The sequence below is a fragment of the Myotis brandtii genome, unplaced genomic scaffold (genome assembly GCF_000412655.1).
Source record: "Myotis brandtii unplaced genomic scaffold, ASM41265v1 scaffold154, whole genome shotgun sequence".
Lineage (NCBI taxonomy): Eukaryota > Metazoa > Chordata > Mammalia > Chiroptera > Vespertilionidae > Myotis > Myotis brandtii.
In genome coordinates this window covers 3337994-3349210 of record NW_005355584.1, presented here as the reverse complement: position 1 = coordinate 3349210, position 11217 = coordinate 3337994, and positions in this window count along the sequence as shown.

Genomic DNA, 11217 nt, shown 5'->3' with positions numbered 1-11217 from the left:
AATCTCCTCTTTGTGAAAGTATTATCTTACTTTAGTTTCTTGATTAAATTTGCATACTCATCCAATGTTGATTCTCCCCTCCTACTCAACACTTGGTGTTTTTTGCTGCTTCTTTAAAACTATAAAGTTTAATATGTTTAAAATCAGCAAACATGCTTCCATTACTCTGTTTCAAGTTAATATACAGGTGTCTCCCCAAAATGTATACACACTTTAACAGCTGATAGCTCAATTTTGAAAATGAAATATATTGTTAATAAACACTGCCTTTATAATTATTCAAAGTGTGTGTAAACATTTTTTGGGATACCCTATATATATATCAAGTTGGCTTAAGTCTACATACTTTCTGAATTGTCTTGAATTAAATCTTTAAACCTAATATAGAACCATTTTATGCCTCTAATAATTCGTTGCTCTTTAAGTAATGACAATACTCAGTTGTTGGTTTTACCTAAGGGACTTATACTATGGTTTCAAATGATGTGAATTTTCTGGCAATAACTTTGATTGTAACTGAAGTTACTGCTTTTACTTCAATGGGCCATAAACAGTGGCCAGATTTGTTAATGAATTGAAGGAATTATCAAAATGTTGATTGTGAGTAAAATTTTGCAGTTATTTAAAAGTAATTCCAGAGCTTGTAGGAGCAGTAGTCACTAATAATTAAACTTTCCCTTGTATATGTACTACATAACACACATTATCTTAAAGATGGTGTGCGCATCCTTTCAAAGACTTTATAATATACTAGAGGCCCGATGCACGAAATTCGTGTAAGGGCCTTGGCCCCAGCCCCAGCCCACCGCTGCCATGGCCCCCGCCCACCGTGGCCGGGGGCCTCTGCTGTCTCTGCTGCGGCCTCCGCCCACTGCAGCTTTGTCTGGAAGGAAGGACATCCGGAAGGATGTCTGGTCTAATTAGCATATTATGCTTTTATTATTAGAGATTCATTATATTTTCATATTTTTATAAGCAATATTTATTATTGATTATGTTTTCATATTTAAATTTTGTATTAATAGTATAAAATGTCATGTATAAAACATTATACAACTTAATTTTCATATCCAATTATATGATTGAGATTTATTCACGTTGATATATGTTATACTTATTTCTTTTTCTTTTTGCTTGTTGATTTGCAGGAATTTTAAAATACATTTTAATTTTAAATCCTTTATCAGGTGGATGTGTTGGAAATACCTTCTATATTCTAGCTTGACTTTTCACTTCTTTGTAATTTAATTTTTCAGGCAGAAGTTTTTAATTTTAGATTAGTCAAATTTGTCAATTAGTTCCTTTGTGGCTATACATTTATGACTTCTGTTTATTAATAGAAATGCATAATCCATTTATGTGTTTACTGACATAATTGAACTTTTCATCATCTAATTTTTGTTTTATTTTCTTTTTAATATACTTATTTTAGTCTTTTTTTCTAATTTGTGATGGATTAATAAATTTCTTAGATTGCCTTCCTTTTTCCTCTCAACAGCCTTTGAAACCTTTTCATCCCACTCCATAAAAAATATTCACTGAGTTGGCAAAAATACTGAATCACCCACAGATAACATCTCTCCCTTTCTTTTCCTTTTCATTACTAAAATCTAATGGAATCTCACTTTAAGAAATACCTCTCTAGTGACCTTTCTGCTGATCTCCTGACTTTACGTATGTTTTACTCCAATCCTACTTAATTATTGCCACATGAAATGTCCCCACACACAGTTCTGGTCAGGTATCTCATTCCACCAAATAACAAATGAACAAAGAGCAACAATAAACATTCCAATGCTTCACCATCACCCATTGCTTCTAAAAGAAATTTCAAATGCTGAAGCTAGTCATTCAAGAACTTCCATGAACTAATCCTGAAGTCTTGTAAAACATCCATTTGTCACTTCTCCCATTAAGTCCTTTCCTAGAATTGCATTGCTCTTTCTTCACTCAATTCCTACCCTTTCTCATATGTTCTCAGTTCACCTAAATCACAGAGAAATGTATCCTAAACATCTAGAAGGGACTCCTTGTTCTCAAGAATTGGAAACCAACCAGTGAAGGGGAATTACCAATTTATTCTGATACACTGAAAACTTCAGCACAGTTGTAACATGTCATGTCTGAAAACTCAAGTGACAAGAGAGAGAGAAAAAAAGATGACAGAAAGCAGTGAACAGAGAAAGGGTTTTACTTTAGTCTTTCTAAAACCTAAGGCCAAGACTAGGTTCGTTTGTGATTAACCCAATGAAGAACTCTTTAGTTATAAATAAATTCTTGCCTCCAGACAGACTGTTTTAAAAATACCCCTTTAAACAAGCTTTGCATTTTTTCCAAGGACACAAATATTGTGCAGTAATAAGTGATTTCTTTAAAAAATCAAGGATAGCCAAAACTGGTTTGGCTCAGTGGATAGAGCGTCGGCCTGCGGACTGAAGGGTCCCAGGTTCGATTCCGGTCAAGGGCATGTACCTGGGTTGCGGGCACATCCCCAGTAGGAGATGTGCAGGAGGCAGCTGATCGATGTTTCGCTCTCATCGATGTTTCTAACTCTCTATCTCTCTCCCTTCCGCTCTGTAAAAAATCAATAAAATATATAAAAAAAAAAAATCAAGGATAAAATAAAATGTCAAGTTAACTCCATAAAGAAACACTAGAACTACAAAAATGGTTTCCACTACAGTATTTAGGGGTAGGGCCTACCAAGATGAGGCTAGGAGAGAAGTCTCTCAATTTATCAGTTACAGGCCAGTAATATTTCTTACCTGTCCCTGTCTGATAGGAAATATTAAAATATGATCAACAAGTGTTTAATGTTTCACAGAGACATTTTGGATTTTAAATTTAAGACAATGTAGGGTGCAAAGAAGTTTGATGAGGAAAAGCCTGAGGCAGGGCCATTCCATAGCTGGCTTCATTTCTAATAATGGCTGATACATTTAAACATTTTGAAATGTCAAGCACTCTCTCACTTAATCCTCACATCAATAAGGTGGGGTAGCTACTCCTATTATTTCCTTTCTATAGATTAAGCAACTGAAGCTCACAGAAATTGTCTACTGGCCTCAGAGAACCAAGACAGCATGTTGCATGGGGGAAGGGAAGAAGGGAACAAAGGGCAGGTTGACCTTTAAAGGGAGCTGGAGAGAGGGATTCTGAGGAGGACAATCAGAAAGGGAACAGGAGTCACTAGAGAGCAAAGTATCCCAGTGATTAAGAGAGTAGGTAGGAATACAAAGAATGGCATAGTAAAAGGTAAATAAATGAATCATGTAAGGTGCTTATTTTAACTATTCTTATGGGGGAGGGGGGTGTGCAGGGAAAGGCAATGTGTAGTGCACTTAAAAGAAATAATAATAAAAATTAGACACTAGGTCCATGGTGTAATCTAAAAGCTACAGGATTTTCTCTAAGGCTTATCTTTCTTCTCATGCTTTTCATATTTATCTTCCAGGTAGGTTCTCATATATCAAAATAACATTTCTATTTGCAAAATGCATTTTTCCGACCAAGAAGATCCATGGGAATGGAGCCTATTTACCCAGTATTTCAATAAAATAATGATAGCCCTGTAACTTTACATTATTTTTCATATATCATGATCATAAAACATCAAATTGAACACGACAGTTTTATTTGAAAATCTCTGCTTGGATACAAGTCCTGTTTTAAAACCCTTCAATCATTTCTCCAGAAAAAATAACAATACGAAAAGCTGCCGAGGGAGCTTATTGTTACCAGAAGCCATATCTCTGGTACATCGTGGACATGGTGGGCTCTGCTGTCAATACATTTTTGAGACGCACTGTGATAAAATCACATAAAAGCAGAGAGAGTTCCCTCTGTAAAAGAGATTTTATTGGGATCAAGGCCAGGTAATATTGATGATATCTTTGAAATGTGGTTGCCAGATAAAGGTCATAAATTATTCCTTGTTCAAAACACATAAGATCAGAACCACAGTAGAATTTTGCATATCTTTGTCAAATACACAGCTCTTCTAGACTTGAAGAAGTGATCCAGCTCTTATCAATATGTCTGATTCATGGTAAGTGCTCCATAATTAACTATGTAGATTTCTAAATGTAATTCAATCAGTTCAACAAATAGTCATAGAGCACTTCGTAATATAAGGCACTGTGCTAGGCACTGGGGAATGTGATCATTAGTGAATCCTGACTTGGAGGAACATGCAGTTCATTGGGGGCAGACCAGAACACAAAAATAATTCCAAATCACTAAAGAAAGCGCCTTGAAAGTCATATGCTCAGGGTGGGCTGAGACAAAGTGGGGACCCTGGCACAGCCAGGGGAGGAAAGGCTCAATAAAGGAAAGGTGATTAGGGTAAGATTCAGTTAACCAGGCAATACCACAGGCAGAAAGCAAAAGTCCAACATTACGAAGTCTTTTATAAAATCAAAGGGAATCATCTTTTTAAATCACTTTATCTGTCATTACTTGAATAGGATTTAAATACTTCATTCTTGTATGTCAATGTGTATATTCTTTTGTCTGCACAATTTTGATTAAATATTTTAATATTTGTTAAATTTATCCCTCATTAATTCAATCACTAGCCAGCTAAGATACTGGACAGCTCTCTGAGCCACTTAGAATGTCTTATTCTCTCCTGTAAAATAACTGAGTGTAATGAAATCACTGTTAAGAGTCCTCTTAAAACAAAAATATTGTGATATATTGTGTATATATTTATATACAAATTTATGTGTTTTATTGTTCAAATTTAAGAATAAATAAAAATAATGATGATTTTTATAGAGATGATGACAGCTATACTAATTATAAAAATTTCAACCACTATAAAATTGTAAAGACAGAAAGGCTTTCACTAAATAGAAATAACTATAACTGTTAAACTAGCCATTATTCTATATAAATTCTTTGTTCATGTACATGGATAAATGTATAGTTAGAGCTGATTTTTATAAAAAACATGATCTATGTTTGATAAGACTATATTTAATAAAAACATTCAATTTACTTTTTCATTTTAACTATATATCTACTTAGCAGTTTGAATTCCTTAGTCTTATTTTTACATATCAAATTCTGATATTTACTTTGCATTCTACTCATAATTGACTAAATTATCTGAAGATCAACAGATTCGATGCTTAGCAAATCCTTTTCCCATAGATTCTCTATTCCAGCAGTAATTATACCCACAGATGTTGCAATGGACCTGATTTTATTGCCAAGTCACCTGTTCAAAGAAGGGTTTGTAGCTATATTCCTTGTGTTCTTACATTGTTGAATATGGCCATGTGTCTTCTTTATTTTTCTTCTTCTATTTGCTTTTCACATTTGTTGCTATATTTCTATTCCCTTTGCCAACAATCTAGTCCAGAACCTTATTGATTTATACCATGAAAAATGTCAAATCTGATCTCCCTAACAGTTATCGCTGGCTCCAACCTCTTCCCCGCCTTAACTTTTATAACTGCTGGAGGACTAATATGTCTGAAATATTCCTTTTCTTACATTGAGCCCTGTTCAATGGCTTTCAAAAGATTCCCGCATCTTCTTCTTGACTTTATAAATATCCTCTCCCCACACTTCCTCACTCACTCTGTGCAGAAGTCTGAACAAGGACTGAATCCCTGGCATTTTGTGTTCACTCAAACTTTGAGCAATCTCTATATATAAAGGCCTAAGCGACTGTCCAACCAGCCGACCAGTAACTATGATGTGCACTGACCACCAGGGGCAGATGCTCAACGCAGGAGCTGCTGAGCTGCGGTGACTTGGCAGCTGCGGTTCTCAGGTGATGCACCCGGAACCAGAGAGGAGGGAGCCTGATTTTGGAGTGCATCACCCAAGAACTGCCCTCTTGCAATCCAGGACCCCTTGGGGGATGTTGGAGAGCTGGTTTCAGCCCGATCCCTGCAGGCCAGGCCGAGGGACCCCACCGGTGCATGAACTCGTGCACCGGGCCTCTCGTGTTTAATAAAGGCATTACTTAATCAGCTGTGGGAAGAGTTTAAGAGCAACCACAAGTGAGAGTTCAGAATCCCAGGGCGGGTAACAGTAGGTGCTAAAAGCACATAGACCAGGAGGGGTGAGAGGATGGAGCAGTTACCACAAACTAGAGATGAAGAAGGCTCTGTGGAGAGGGCTGCCTGACAGGAACTGAGCTGAAGTTGAAGGAGAGCAGTAGCCCTTGAAGACTTTGCAAGTTGGGTCTAAGGGAAGGTGATAAATTTGCTCACTTCATTCCATCCTCCACCATCCTTCTGATATTCTGCTCCCCATTGGCTGGCCTTACCCAGAAGTCAGAGGCTATGTGTCTTCTTTATATTCATTGACTATTTGGCTGAATTAAATTTCTTTGTAAACACTCGATTCTGTGAGACCTGATGCTACTTATGTAGATACTGAGTCTGGCACTGGTCCTTTCCCTATGCCATCTCCATTTATTTTTTGGCAGGGTTTTCTATTTCATTATTATTTTTCAAGAATTCTTTGAAAAAGATGTTATATTTTTTAACATCTTTTATGTTTTGGAGTGTGTCTGTTGCATTGACATTTGGATCATAATTTGGCCAAGTAGAATATTTTTTGGATAAGACATCCTATCACTCATAACTTTGTAGGTATTGCTATATTATTTTCTGAAAACAAAAGTTTCATAAGGAAATTTGAGGCTTATCAGAATGATCCTAGCTTAAGTCACACTGAGGGGAGTCCCCCTCCCCCCACCCTGCACAAATGTTGTGCACCGGGCCTCTAGTATATAATCAAAGTGAATTATTTTGAATAGACTTGTATATAAGTGGCATCAAAATGAAAAATAATTCAGTCTGGTTCTTATTTATTAGATTGAAAGTAAGGATCATATATTTATCTGCAAACATCATATATCTAATGAGATCATCTTCATCTAAATGATTCTAGTTTTAATTTAATGAATGAGAAAATAGAGACTATATAATTTCCCTAAAGTTACTAGCACTTCTTAATTAAATATTTAGGATTAGAATTCAGTTTGATAATTCTGACCTAGTATTTTTCCCCATTTTCCCATACTTCTTCCCATTAAAAAGTGAGACAGTTATATAATGATTAATACAAGGTCTAGTTTTGAGTGGTCAATTTGACTTTTATTATAAATTTTTCTCTCTTGCACAATTACAATTAAATATTCACTTTATTTAATAGCAATTGTGCAAGAGAGAAAAATGATTTCCCTTAGCTTACATCTAAACAAGGCTGACCTGATTGGATGGGCGATACTATTAAATCTCTTGCTATTTGAACACACACACACACACACACACACACACACACAGGGATTTCTGGCAGTGTTTCCCCTCCCCCATCTTCCAGTCTCCAAGCATCTGCTGCATAATCAAACATTTCTATCAAAGTATAAAAACCAATAACTTAGGAATTATAAAAATCAAGCTAATTTCCTTGATAAGGATATAAACTTATATAATATAGAATTCATTATATTATCCCTTAAATTTAAGTACTTAATTTTGCTATTGGGTGCTGAAAACAAAATAATGATTTTGTCCATATAGAATGCACTTGAACATGCACCTCTCCTATTAGTCATTGAAATAAAACAATTACTAAAGTTCCTTTTCCCTACAGTTGTCAGGTTGATGATTATATTTGCATAATATGAATTGATTCCATTTTTATACTTTTCTGTAACATAATGACTAGTATCTTATTTTTATTCGATTTGACTGAATAGAAAAAACTGTTGGCATAATGTTAGACGTGACTTATTCTGCATGATAGTAGACATAAAAAGCCACACTAAAAATAATTTTTTAGACAATAATAAGAACACAATTGAAATGGTTGAAAATGAAGGAAATTTTTCTGAACAAATTTTGAGTTAATATTGGAATGATGCTAGTAATGTGTATTTGCAAGTTCATTTAAACAAACAGTGCACAATCTACACTAATAAAAGAGAAACATGGTAATTAGCGTAGAACCGTTCCGATAGTAGACATAAAAAGCCACACTAAAAATAATTTTTTAGACAATAATAAGAACACAATTGAAATGGTTGAAAATGAAGGAAATTTTTCAGAACAAATTTTGAGTTAATATTGGAATGATGCTAGTAATGTGTATTTGCAAGTTCATTTAAACAAACAGTGCACAATCCTTTATAATAAAAGCCTAATATGTGCAGTGTCCGGTCACCGGTTGTTCATTCAACCAATCAAAGTGTAATATTCTAATGATATGCTAAGGCCACTCAACTGTTCTCTATGACATGCACTGACCACCAAGGGGCAGACGCTCCCATCAGACTGGTAGGTTAGCTTGTTGCTGGCGTCCAGCCAATCGGGACTGAATAGGACATCCCTGGAGCCCTCCTGTGGTCCCCCCCTGGCTGGCCAACCTCCTGCATTCCTCCCCGGCCCTGACTGTGCACCGGTGAGGTCCCTCGGCCTGGCCTGTGCCCTCTCACAATCCGGGACCCCTAGGAGGATGTCAGAGAGCCGGTTTTGGCCCAATCCCACAGGCCAGGCCAAGGGACCCCACTGGTACACGAATTCGTGCACCAGGCCTCAAGTTTTATATAAATCTGAAGCAGAGGATTGGGTGTTTTGTTTCAGTAAATAGTCATTTTTGTCAGGAGGATGAAATATTTAGTTAACATAAACATGTGATATCTTTTTTTTAAAGAACATATTCATATTGTTATTTCTTCCTATTTCTTTTAGTGTATCATAGCACTCACCACCTTGTCTGTTTCGGTTTGGTCCCAAAAGAAGAGACTTTGAAATTGATGGTTTTCATAAGGCCACTGGCTGAAACAACACACACATTTATGAATATTTAACTACCACTGACATTTGGTTTTACAGCAATTTTATTTCCATAAATATCTTAAAGCTATTGACAGTGGATACTCATTTAAAGAAAAATATTACCTATTTGCTAAGAAACCTATTACCTAACCTATTCCATCAGACTTTTTTTCCCAAATATATTTTATTGATTTTTTTTACAGAGAGGAGGGGAGAGGGATAGAGAGCCAGAAACATCAATGAGAAAGAAATATCGATCAGCTGCCTCCTGCACACTGGGGATGCGCCGCAACCAAGGTACATGCCCTTGACCGGAATCGAACCTGGGACCCTTCAGTCCGCAGGCCGACACTCTATCCACTGAGCCAAACCGGTTAGGGCTCCATCAGACTTTTGAAAGGTTAAACAAGTTCTGACCAGAATCAACAGGAAAAACTTTAATTTCACCTTTTTATAAAATGAGAAAATGCCCTTTCTTTGCTTAACACATATCGTTTTCATGCAGAATCTTAAAAGCATTTCTATGTAGATAAAAATGATAGTAAGAATTCTACCAATATGTCTGACAGGTGCTCTCTGAGATCCCTCCCAATAAAGTGAGCTGGTGAAGCAGCACTCACGACACCCACCTGTGAGGACAGCAGTTCCCAGAGTATAGCTCACAGCCTAGTGGTCTCAGCATCACTTGGGAATAAGTTAGGAATCAGAATCCCTGGGGGTGGGCCCAGCAGCATATCTCGGGTGGGCCCAGCAGTTCCACAAATCTCTAAAATGTTGCTATAATAATACGTGAGGCATTTAATATACATTATAGCATTTAATATACATTATAGCATTTTGCAACTCCAGTAAAGCAAATATGGAATTAGAATTAGGGAGGCTTAGTCTGTGTCTTGTATCTGGTACTTTCTAGCTGAGAAGCTTTGGGCTAGTCTGTTAACCATTATTCTAAATCTATCAAATTAGAATTAACTACTTTTCCAGGTGATTCTGATACTTCGGACCAGGATGATTTCTGGGAATGTGGCCATACCATTGCTCCCAGCTTGACTAACTCCAGACAGTGTTTTTACTAATTCTAGGCCCCTGACTTCCATTTACTCTAGAACACCTTCAATTACAAACTCCTTTCCTGCCTTAGATAGTCTCCCAACCTCGGGACAACTTTGCAAACAGAAAAGTCTTTCTGAAGGCCCTGGGAGCAATCCCCTTGAAATGTAATCTTTGAGGAGAGGGCCCCTGTCTCCCAGTCTCTGAAGGAGGGCGGGAGCCTAACTTCTTAAGTGCCAGTTAGCAAACACAGATGGCTTAGTCACAAGGACACATCACTTCTCCAATGCCCTAGTATTTTTCTTCTATCCCACCCCAGTGCTTAAAAACCCTCCTGTTTTTTAGAGAAGTCGAGTTCAATCGCTGTTCCCTACTGCAATAATCTTGAACGAAGTCTTCCTTATCTGTTTAACTCTGGACCTTTTCTTCTTTAATACTCCTCATCCTGCTTAGTTCTCTAACCTTTGGTGATGTACTTAAAGCAGCATCTGCCTGAACCTCATGTTACCTGTTTCAATCCTAAGCTCAGCTTCAAATTCAGGTAGACTTGGATGCCAGGGCTCGAGGTGCAATCTGGAACAGATGAAGCATGAGGACCACACAAAGGTGTTTGTCCTGAAGATGCAGCTACTGTCTGTCCAGTACTTACAGTATAAAAGATAAGCCTTCAGTCATGAGGGTAAATAAAAACGTGGCATATACAATATCACATGATGCACAGAGGCAGAGGGCTCTGAAATCAGAGACCTGAGTTCTGTTGTTTGTGAAGGGTGTGATCCTGTTCTGTTTCCTGCACTGGTGGGGCATCAATTCAGTAGTCCATAAAATGTTAATCATACTAGTCATAACAATAATAATTGCCTTTCAGATGATCACATGCAAAGCCTCATTTTATCTTCAAAATAACATTATGGGACACCATCATAATTCTAATTTGATAGATTTAGAATAATGGTTAACAGACTAGCCCAAAGTTTCTCAGCTAGAAAGTACCAGATACAAGACACAGACTAAGCCTCCCTAATTCTAATTCCATATTTGGTATACTGGAGTTGCAAAATGCTATAATGTATATTACATGCCTCACGTATTATTATAGCAACATTTTAGAGATTTGTGGAACTGTGAAATAGAGTTGCACCAAACTAAACAATACTAAAGTTTTAAGAATAAGAGTTTCATTTACACAATGGAATACTATGCAGCTGTAAAAAAAAAAGAAATCTTATTCTTTGGGACAGCATAGATGGACCTGGAGATCACTATGTTAAGTGAAATAAGGCAGCCAGAGTAAGGCAAATACCATATGATCTTACTTATATGTGAAATCTAATGAACAAAGTAAACTAACAGAATAGAACTA